The sequence below is a fragment of the Alosa sapidissima genome, chromosome 8 (genome assembly GCF_018492685.1).
Source record: "Alosa sapidissima isolate fAloSap1 chromosome 8, fAloSap1.pri, whole genome shotgun sequence".
Lineage (NCBI taxonomy): Eukaryota > Metazoa > Chordata > Actinopteri > Clupeiformes > Clupeidae > Alosa > Alosa sapidissima.
This window is the reverse complement of record NC_055964.1, coordinates 2,472,605-2,485,081: the sequence shown is the minus strand read 5'-3', so window position 1 is coordinate 2,485,081 and position 12,477 is coordinate 2,472,605.

Below are 12,477 nucleotides of genomic sequence, written 5' to 3'. Positions count from 1 at the left end.
TAACCACTACACTGTCATGGTTATTGCTTAAAGGAGAATTCCGGTGTGATATTGACCTAAAGTGTATCGAAACATGATACCGAGTGTGAACGTATGTCTCATAGCCCATCTCGGCTTGTCCCCTGCACTCCAAAATCTGGCGCTAGTTAGCCGATGCTACCAACATCTTTTTCAATAGTGGTGCTTCGGCATCGGGCTAGCCATGCAAATAAATCACTGTTTTACACCCATTTACGAGGCTCAATGTATCTCCACACTTCATTGGTAGACTTCCGAGGGCCCTGACATTTAAAACGAGACATTGAGAACTTTGAAAAAGCACTGGTAGTTTACTTACAAGACGATTTATACAGACAGTATCTTCACGAAGTTTAGTGTTTGCAGCCATCTTGAATTTAGTCACGATAAGTCGAGCAACGAGTAAGAATGAACAGCTATGATAAGGGATCAGATTCCAAAAATAATTCAGTGGAAATGCATGGATTCCAGTTGCTGCTACTGGAAGAAACTGGAATCCATGCATTTCCACTGAATTATTTATATTATATAATTATGGATTTTGTTTGTTTTAACAGGGTTGGCAAAATGCTCATCAAGGTCTAGTACCGTGGACTAAAAAGTACCTCAAACTGCAGCCTGGTTTTTCTTATGAAAGTTTCATTGAAGAAGGTGAGGTTTTATGTGAGCTTAGCTAGTGTTCATGCGCATACAGTATTTGAATGAAATAAATTTGAAATCAATGTTTGCATGCATCTGATATCAGATCACTTGGCCAGTGGGTAAGGTAAAAAAAAGATTTTGTTACCCTTTAGTTGAATTAAATTAACTAAAATTGGAAACTGAATTTCTTAAACTCTTAAAGCAACCCTTTAAAGGGACACCAGGCAACGTTTTCGTGTTAATTACTCATCTTCGTAAGTCGGTATATGGTTAAATGACTCATTACAGGGCAAATGAAGACTCTCTTGCCCGCCCCTACTGCCTGTAGGAAGAATATCCCGCTTGCAAGTTCAGTGTATCGTACCCGGCGACCGAAGCAGTTTCAGTTTCCATCCTGCATCCACAGCACAGAGGGAGGCTAACGAAACGTTAGCGATTGTTGCAAACGTGTGTATAATGGCAGAGCCGGCGAAGAAGCAGCGAAAACCCTTGACGGAAGATGCAAAGAAAAGGAAAAGAGCTTCAGACCGAGCGAGGGGGAGTTTCGTAGAGAAAAAGCATCAGGCTTGCCTGGTGTCCCTTTAAGATTCCAATTTTGTGTTTTTGCAGAATTTGTGCCAGCAGGTTCTTTTACTCTAAATTCTTCACTTTTCTGAAGTAATATGGAGAGGTCCTCTTCAAACAAGGGACATCAATCTCCTGGTGCAGGAGAGAACACCTCTGCCATAGGGGATGCAGCAGAAAAGGCCAAATGGGTGAGCATTTAAAAGTAAAGTCTCACTAGGAGAAATCCTTGTCTGTCCTCCAAATGCGGAAGCCTGGCTTCGTGTTCCGGTAGTGTCAAATCAACGGGCACGTTCAATCTTGCAGCACTACACAGATCTGGCTGAACGTAAGGCATGTTTTTTAGAGTCAGCCAGATCTGCTTGCTGATCCAGTGCTGCAAGATCGAACGCGCCCGCTCATTTGACGTTAACGGAACATGAATCTAGGCAATTTTCTTCCTTCAGATACAGGTCTTGATATAATCTCCCTGTACACTTTCAAAAGTTTATAATACTTTAGAAAAACAAATGTACCTCCGCGCTACTGCGGGTCCTAGGTTGTATGTACTCTTGAGTTACACTTTAATACATCTCCTGTGTTTTTAGAGGGTGCAGGTAAGTTTTCTCTTTACAAGTGTATCACCGTTATTGTTTCTCTTTTACCCATAGATGGTCCAGGAGGTTCTGGAGAAGAGTTCAGGGGGAGAGGAAACAATGGAGGAGTATAAGAGATTGAGCACCTTGACACACTGCACAAGACGGCATCATATCCTTGTCAGCCACATTGTTGAAATGCATGGGTATGTTTTGTTTTGTAATGTGAAAAAACAAAGTAGAAGCATTATTGTGCACATATAGCCTCTCACACAACCTGCCTGCAGCGTGACAAGAAAAACCTAAATTTGGTAGTAGAATTGTTGTGTAAAAACAATTTTGAACTGATGTTTGTCCTTCTTTACACTTCTCATCTTCTCAAAGGAACTCTGGATCTCATTCATAGTCACCATTGGGTCCTTGGTTACCTGTCTGACCAAGGCCCCTTTGTCCGGGATTACTCAGTTTGGCTGAGCGGCCAGACACCATACTGCTTTTTTGCGGAGAGTTGGAGGATGTTGTGTAGATGTTGATGAAGATGATATGTTTGTTATAGCTCTGTCAGTCATCTGAATATTTTTAAATGCCCAAGCTATTGTTATTTTTTTTCTCAACGTCAGGTTTAATTTACACTGAATAAATGCTGTTAAATAACATACTGATTCTCTAATTGTGTATATACACCACATCCTTTAAAATGTATGGTAATAGATTTATTTAAAACATGCATAACTGCTCAAAATAAGTGAGGCAACTATATTACACGTGATTTTATCATGCGAAATTAACCAGAAAAAATCAGGGGAATTTCCTTGATTTATTTTGAATATGCTTAATTGCATTGAGATATTTTACACATTCTTTTTTGTATACATGAATAATTTAAGTAAATTTCCATGATTTGTTAAAGTCTATATTCTTAAAAATAATAGGGTTATATTTTTCCTAGATATTTTCACGTGTATAATAAGTTGCCTCATTTTTTTCATGCATTCCTACTGTGTCATTTTTTACAGTGTAGTAGAGTTTTAAGTCACAGACTATGATTTTGCAATGACTATGGATCTTGCAGGGTCACTATTTACAAGACTGCAACTAGATTCCTTTAAATTATTACCCATCGTGCAATAGATAAACAGGAACTGAAATGATAGCCTACTAAACTCAAAGTCGTATTTTCGTGTTTCTGCAGCATTGTTTCATGCGTGACATCCCTAACCGATATAGAGTTGTCACGAGGAAGAGCCGACTAAATATGTATTAGAAATGACAAATATTATAAGAATAACAAATGATCATATAGGCTACAGCTGTCGCCTACTTTGCCCCTTCCTGTTTGGTGTTGGAGAGAGGTACTATTGGTTTTATTAGTTCATGTCACTATTTGCATGAGCTACGACTAGAAAGACTTGCGATAAAATCAAACATGTTAAACATGTTTGATATTGTTGTAACGGCAAAACTAGAACTAGATATTGTTGTAACGGCAAAACTAGAAAAGGACTGACTCCGACTGACTTAAAACCGCTAAGATACCATACACTTAACGATCTAATTGACGGGAGCGCGCCGCGATTCCAGTACAACTCCCATGATTTCTGTCCGACTTTGGAAATGTAGTCGCCGACTGTGAAAACAGACCAAAATCGTACAATGTAAGGCCGCCATTACCTTACCTTACTATGCACTAGGGCTTTGACTTTGGCCCAAAAATCATATTCGAAGTTCGTTTGTTTATTAATATTAAAATTCGAATATATTCGAATATGTATTAATAATATTTTAACCATTAAATGTCTCCAGTAAGACCGATATTGGTATCAAACTTAAGTTCTATATGTTCTGTCCACCAGAGGGCAGTGTATCAATCAATGTCAATAGACTATGTGCACGAAAGGTTAAAATTGTTAAAATTGTTATTGAGATAGGGCTGGGCGATAAAACGATAGCGATATGTATCGCAATAGACATGTAATCGATATCAATAAAAAATACGTTCGATAGAACATTCATAATTAAAAGCAACACACACCTCCTGCCTTACGTTGTCCATAAATAAATAGGCTAAATATATCTTGCATTGTAGTATGTCAAACTCTACCAGAGTAGGCGATAGAAGTAGGCCTACCTCAACACAGACTCTCCTTCCCCGTACACTCTCTCTCTCTCCCTCTCAACAGGCGCATCCCTCAGCATGCACAACATGTAACATGTAAACATGTAACATTAATCGTCCAAGATGACTGGCTAAATTGCTATTAAATCCGGTTAGCATCATTAGCAGGCTGCACGAATTTGTTTAAAACTGTTGCATTCAAATTGACTGCTAAGTTCTAATCATCTCAATCCCGATGCAAATGAAAAAGTATTCATTTGAAACTTAAACACACAAAACTGAACAGTCTAACCAGACTATGATACACTAGCAAATTAAGCTAACGTTACTTTGTTTACAATATTTCCAGGCTTCAACCAGTGCTGCTTTTAATTCAGACTTATCTGCACATTTATTTATTTGAGTGTTTTTCATGATTGTGTTGCCATTTCTTTTCCCTGTTTGCTTTGATTGATAACTGAGGTGATTAAAATCAGAGGAAGGTTAAGTTTAAAATTAGACTGAAGGAAATACAGTGCATGAAAATGCAAAAAATATGATGTAAAATATCATACAGAGTAAAAACAAACTATATTGGTTGCTTGGTAGATGAGGTTTAATATAGTTGGAATGATTGAACGGTTAAATAGGTGGATAATTTAAATGGTTAAATTATTTAGGTAGATAATTGACGATAACTGACAGTTGGAATGGCTCTAATGTTTGCTAGCAGTTATAATAAGATAATAATGTTAAGTTTCCCAGTTTCCCACCAGTTATTTCCATGTGAGGATATGCAGTTTCCTACCAGTTATTTCCACATGAGGATATGCAGTTTCCCAGTTTCCCACCAGTTATTTCCACATGAGGATATGCAGTTTCCTACCAGTTATTTCCACATGAGGATATTAAGTTTCCCAGTTTCCCACCAGTTATTTCCACATGAGGATATGCAGTTTCCCACCAGTTATTTCCAAATGAGGATATGCAGTTTCCCACCAGTTATTTCCAAATGAGGATATTAAGTTTCCCAGTTTCCCACCAATTATTTCAACATGAGGATATTAAGTTTCCCAGTTTCCCACCAGTTATTTCCACATGAGGATATGCAGTTTCCCACCAGTTATTTCTACATGAGGATATTAAGTTTCCCAGTTTTTCACCAGTTATTTCAACTTGAGGATATTAAGTTTTCCACTAGTTATTTCTAAATGAGGATATTAAGTTTCCCAGTTTTCCACCAGTTATTTCAACATGAGGATATTAAGTTTCCCACCAGTTATTTCCACATGAGGATATTAAGTTTCCCAGTTTCCCACCAGTTATTTCAACATGAATATATTATGTTTCCCAGTTTCCCAAAAGTTATTTCAACATGAGGATATTAAGTTTCCCAGTTTCCCACCAGTTATTTCCACATGAGGATATTAAGTTTCCCACCAGTTATTTCAACATGAGGATATTAAGTTTCCCAGTTTCTCACCAGTTATTTCCACATGAGGATATGCAGTTTCCCAGTTTCCCACCAGTTATTTCAACATGAGGATATTAAGTTTCCCACCAGTTATTTCAACATTAGGATATTAAGTTTCCCAGTTTCCCACCAGTTATTTCAACATGAGGATATTAAGTTTCCCACCAGTTATTTCAACATGAGGATATTAAGTTTCCCAGTTTCCCACCAGTTATTTCAACATGAGGATATTAAGTTTCCCAGTTTCCCACCAGTTATTTCCACATGAGGATATGCAGTTTCCCACCAGTTATTTCAACATGAGGATATTAAGTTTCCCAGTTTCCCACCAGTTATTTCCACATGAGGATATTAAGTTTCCCACCAGTTATTTCAACATGAGGATATTAAGTTTCCCAGTTTCCCACCAGTTATTTCCACATGAGGATATGCAGTTTCCCAGTTTCCCACCAGTTATTTCCACATGAGGATATGCAGTTTCCTACCAGTTATTTCCACATGAGGATATTAAGTTTCCCAGTTTTCCACCAGTTATTTCAACATGAGGATATTAAGTTTCCCAGTTTCCCACCAGTTATTTCCACGTGAGGATATGCAGTTTCCTACCAGTTATTTCCACATGAGGATATGTACTTTCCTACCAGTTATATCCACATAAGGATATTAAGTTTCCCAGTTTCCCACCAGTTAATTCCATGTGAGGATATGCAGTTTCCTACCAGTTATTTCCACGTGAGGATATGCAGTTTCCCGCCAGTTATTTCCACATGAGGATATTAAGTTTCCCAGTTTCCCAACAGTTATTTCCACGTGAGGATATGCAGTTTCCTACCAGTTATTTCCACATGAGGATATGCAGTTTCCCAGTTTCCCACCAGTTATTTCAACATGAGGATATTAAGTTTCCCGCCAGTTATTTCCACATGAGGATATTAAGTTTCCCAGTTTCCCACCAGTTATTTCAACATGAAGATATTAAGTTTCCCAGTTTCCCACCAGTTATTTCCACGTGAGGATATGCAGTTTCCTACCAGTTATTTCCACATGAGGATATGCAGTTTCCCAGTTTCCCACCAGTTATTTCCACATGAGGATATGCAGTTTCCTACCAGTTATTTCCACATGAGGATATTAAGTTTCCCAGTTTCCCACCAGTTATTTCAACATGAGGATATTAAGTTTCCCACCAGTTATTTCCACATGAGGATATTAAGTTTCCCAGTTTCCCACCAGTTATTTCAACATGAATATATTATGTTTCCCAGTTTCCCAAAAGTTATTTCAACATGAGGATATTAAGTTTCCCAGTTTCCCACCAGTTATTTCCACATGAGGATATTAAGTTTCCCACCAGTTATTTCAACATGAGGATATTAAGTTTCCCAGTTTCTCACCAGTTATTTCCACATGAGGATATGCAGTTTCCCAGTTTCCCACCAGTTATTTCAACATGAGGATATTAAGTTTCCCACCAGTTATTTCAACATTAGGATATTAAGTTTCCCAGTTTCCCACCAGTTATTTCAACATGAGGATATTAAGTTTCCCACCAGTTATTTCAACATGAGGATATTAAGTTTCCCAGTTTCCCACCAGTTATTTCAACATGAGGATATTAAGTTTCCCAGTTTCCCACCAGTTATTTCCACATGAGGATATGCAGTTTCCCACCAGTTATTTCAACATGAGGATATTAAGTTTCCCAGTTTCCCACCAGTTATTTCCACATGAGGATATTAAGTTTCCCACCAGTTATTTCAACATGAGGATATTAAGTTTCCCAGTTTCCCACCAGTTATTTCCACATGAGGATATTCAGTTTCCCAGTTTCCCACCAGTTATTTCCACATGAGGATATGCAGTTTCCTACCAGTTATTTCCACATGAGGATATTAAGTTTCCCACCAGTTATTTCAACATGAGGATATTAAGTTTCCCAGTTTCTCACCAGTTATTTCCACATGAGGATATGCAGTTTCCCAGTTTCCCACCAGTTATTTCAACATGAGGATATTAAGTTTCCCACCAGTTATTTCAACATTAGGATATTAAGTTTCCCAGTTTCCCACCAGTTATTTCAACATGAGGATATTAAGTTTCCCACCAGTTATTTCAACATGAGGATATTAAGTTTCCCAGTTTCCCACCAGTTATTTCAACATGAGGATATTAAGTTTCCCAGTTTCCCACCAGTTATTTCCACATGAGGATATGCAGTTTCCCACCAGTTATTTCAACATGAGGATATTAAGTTTCCCAGTTTCCCACCAGTTATTTCCACATGAGGATATTAAGTTTCCCACCAGTTATTTCAACATGAGGATATTAAGTTTCCCAGTTTCCCACCAGTTATTTCCACATGAGGATATGCAGTTTCCCAGTTTCCCACCAGTTATTTCCACGTGAGGATATGCAGTTTCCTACCAGTTATTTCCACATGAGGATATGTACTTTCCTACCAGTTATATCCACATAAGGATATTAAGTTTCCCAGTTTCCCACCAGTTAATTCCATGTGAGGATATGCAGTTTCCTACCAGTTATTTCCACGTGAGGATATGCAGTTTCCCGCCAGTTATTTCCACATGAGGATATTAAGTTTCCCAGTTTCCCAACAGTTATTTCCACGTGAGGATATGCAGTTTCCTACCAGTTATTTCCACATGAGGATATGCAGTTTCCCAGTTTCCCACCAGTTATTTCAACATGAGGATATTAAGTTTCCCGCCAGTTATTTCCACATGAGGATATTAAGTTTCCCAGTTTCCCACCAGTTATTTCAACATGAAGATATTAAGTTTCCCAGTTTCCCACCAGTTATTTCCACGTGAGGATATGCAGTTTCCTACCAGTTATTTCCACATGAGGATATGCAGTTTCCCAGTTTCCCACCAGTTATTTCCACATGAGGATATGCAGTTTCCTACCAGTTATTTCCACATGAGGATATTAAGTTTCCCAGTTTCCCACCAGTTATTTCAACATGAGGATATTAAGTTTCCCACCAGTTATTTCCACATGAGGATATTAAGTTTCCCAGTTTCCCACCAGTTATTTCAACATGAATATATTATGTTTCCCAGTTTCCCAAAAGTTATTTCAACATGAGGATATTAAGTTTCCCAGTTTCCCACCAGTTATTTCCACATGAGGATATTAAGTTTCCCACCAGTTATTTCAACATGAGGATATTAAGTTTCCCAGTTTCTCACGAGTTATTTCCACATGAGGATATGCAGTTTCCCAGTTTCCCACCAGTTATTTCAACATGAGGATATTAAGTTTCCCACCAGTTATTTCAACATTAGGATATTAAGTTTCCCAGTTTCCCACCAGTTATTTCAACATGAGGATATTAAGTTTCCCACCAGTTATTTCAACATGAGGATATTAAGTTTCCTAGTTTCCCACCAGTTATTTCAACATGAGGATATTAAGTTTCCCAGTTTCCCACCAGTTATTTCCACATGAGGATATGCAGTTTCCCACCAGTTATTTCAACATGAGGATATTAAGTTTCCCAGTTTCCCACCAGTTATTTCCACATGAGGATATTAAGTTTCCCACCAGTTATTTCAACATGAGGATATTAAGTTTCCCAGTTTCCCACCAGTTATTTCCACATGAGGATATGCACTTTCCCAGTTTCCCACCAGTTATTTCCACATGAGGATATGCAGTTTCCTACCAGTTATTTCCACATGAGGATATTAAGTTTCCCAGTTTTCCACCAGTTATTTCAACATGAGGATATTAAGTTTCCCAGTTTCCCACCAGTTATTTCCACGTGAGGATATGCAGTTTCCTACCAGTTATTTCCACATGAGGATATGCACTTTCCTACCAGTTATATCCACATAAGGATATTAAGTTTCCCAGTTTCCCACCAGTTAATTCCATGTGAGGATATGCAGTTTCCTACCAGTTATTTCCACGTGAGGATATGCAGTTTCCCGCCAGTTATTTCCACATGAGGATATTAAGTTTCCCAGTTTCCCAACAGTTATTTCCACGTGAGGATATGCAGTTTCCTACCAGTTATTTCCACATGAGGATATGCAGTTTCCCAGTTTCCCACCAGTTATTTCAACATGAGGATATTAAGTTTCCCGCCAGTTATTTCCACATGAGGATATTAAGTTTCCCAGTTTCCCACCAGTTATTTCAACATGAAGATATTAAGTTTCCCAGTTTCCCACCAGTTATTTCCACGTGAGGATATGCAGTTTCCTACCAGTTATTTCCACATGAGGATATGCAGTTTCCCAGTTTCCCACCAGTTATTTCCACATGAGGATATGCAGTTTCCTACCAGTTATTTCCACATGAGGATATTAAGTTTCCCAGTTTCCCACCAGTTATTTCAACATGAGGATATTAAGTTTCCCACCAGTTATTTCCACATGAGGATATTAAGTTTCCCAGTTTCCCACCAGTTATTTCAACATGAATATATTATGCTTCCCAGTTTCCCAAAAGTTATTTCAACATGAGGATATTAAGTTTCCCAGTTTCCCACCAGTTATTTCCACATGAGGATATTAAGTTTCCCACCAGTTATTTCAACATGAGGATATTAAGTTTCCCAGTTTCTCACCAGTTATTTCCACATGAGGATATGCAGTTTCCCAGTTTCCCACCAGTTATTTCAACATGAGGATATTAAGTTTCCCACCAGTTATTTCAACATTAGGATATTAAGTTTCCCAGTTTCCCACCAGTTATTTCCACGTGAGGATATGCAGTTTCCTACCAGTTATTTCCACATGAGGATATGCACTTTCCTACCAGTTATATCCACATAAGGATATTAAGTTTCCCAGTTTCCCACCAGTTAATTCCATGTGAGGATATGCAGTTTCCTACCAGTTATTTCAACGTGAGGATATGCAGTTTCCCGCCAGTTATTTCCACATGAGGATATTAAGTTTCCCAGTTTCCCAACAGTTATTTCCACGTGAGGATATGCAGTTTCCTACCAGTTATTTCCACATGAGGATATGCAGTTTCCCAGTTTCCCACCAGTTATTTCAACATGAGGATATTAAGTTTCCCGCCAGTTATTTCCACATGAGGATATTAAGTTTCCCAGTTTCCCACCAGTTATTTCAACATGAAGATATTAAGTTTCCCAGTTTCCCACCAGTTATTTCCACGGGAGGATATGCAGTTTCCTACCAGTTATTTCCACATGAGGATATGCACTTTCCTACCAGTTATATCCACATAAGGATATTAAGTTTCCCAGTTTCCCACCAGTTAATTCCATGTGAGGATATGCAGTTTCCTACCAGTTATTTCCACGTGAGGATATGCAGTTTCCCGCCAGTTATTTCCACATGAGGATATTAAGTTTCCCAGTTTCCCAACAGTTATTTCCACGTGAGGATATGCAGTTTCCTACCAGTTATTTCCACATGAGGATATGCAGTTTCCCAGTTTCCCACCAGTTATTTCCACGTGAGGATATGCAGTTTCCTACCAGTTATTTCCACATGAGGATATGCAGTTTCCCAGTTTCCCACCAGTTATTTCCACATGAGGATATGCAGTTTCCTACCAGTTATTTCCACATGAGGATATTAAGTTTCCCAGTTTCCCACCAGTTATTTCCACATGAGGATATGCAGTTTCCCACCAGTTATTTCCAAATGAGGATATGCAGTTTCCCACCAGTTATTTCCAAATGAGGATATTAAGTTTCCCAGTTTCCCACCAATTATTTCAACATGAGGATATTAAGTTTCCCAGTTTCCCACCAGTTATTTCCACATGAGGATATGCAGTTTCCCACCAGTTATTTCCAAATGAGGATATTAAGTTTCCCAGTTTCCCACCAATTATTTCAACATGAGGATATTAAGTTTCCCAGTTTCCCACCAGTTATTTCCACATGAGGATATGCAGTTTCCCACCAGTTATTTCCAAATGAGGATATTAAGTTTCCCAGTTTCCCACCAATTATTTCAACATGAGGATATTAAGTTTCCCAGTTTCCCACCAGTTATTTCCACATGAGGATATGCAGTTTCCCACCAGTTATTTCTACATGAGGATATTAAGTTTCCCAGTTTTTCACCAGTTATTTCAACATGAGGATATTAAGTTTTCCACCAGTTATTTCCACATGAGGATATTAAGTTTCCCAGATTTCCACCAGTTATTTCAACATGAGGATATTAAGTTTCCCACCAGTTATTTCCACATGAGGATATTAAGTTTCCCAGTTTCCCACCAGTTATTTCCACGTGAGGATATTCATTTTCCCAGTTTCCCACCAGTTATTTCCACATGAGGATATGCAGTTTCCTACCAGTTATTTCCACGTGAGGATATGCAGTTTCCTACCATTTATTTCCACGTGAGGATATGCAGTTTCCCGCCAGTTATTTCCAAATGAGGATATTAAGTTTCCCAGTTTCCCACCAGTTATTTCAACATGAGGATATTAAGTTTCTCAGTTTCCCACCAGTTATTTCCATGTGAGGATATGCAGTTTCCTACCAGTTATTTCCACATGAGGATATGCAGTTTCCCAGTTTCCCACCAGTTATTTCCACATGAGGATATGCCGTTTCCTACCAGTTATTTCCACATGAGGATATTAAGTTTCCCAGTTTCCCACCAGTTATTTCCACATGAGGATATGCAGTTTCCCACCAGTTATTTCCAAAAATCGGATATTAAGTTTCCCAGTTTCCCACCAGTTATTTCAACATGAGGATATGCAGTTTCCTACCAGTTATTTCAACATGAGGATATTAAGTTTCCCAGTTTCCCACCAGTTATTTCCATGTGAGGATATTCATTTTCCCAATTTCCCACCAGTTATTTCCACATGAGGATGTGCAGTTTCCTACCAGTTATTTCAACATGAGGATATTAAGTTTCCCAGTTTCCCACCAGTTATTTCCACATGAGGATATGGAGTTTCCTACCAGTTATTTCAACATGAGGATATTAAGTTTCCCACCAGTTATTTCAACATGAGGATATTAAGTTTCCCAGTTTCCCACCAGTTATTTCAACATGAGGATATTAAGTTTCCCACCAGTTATTTCCACATGAGGATATTAAGTTTCCCAGTTTCCCACCAGTTATTTCCACAT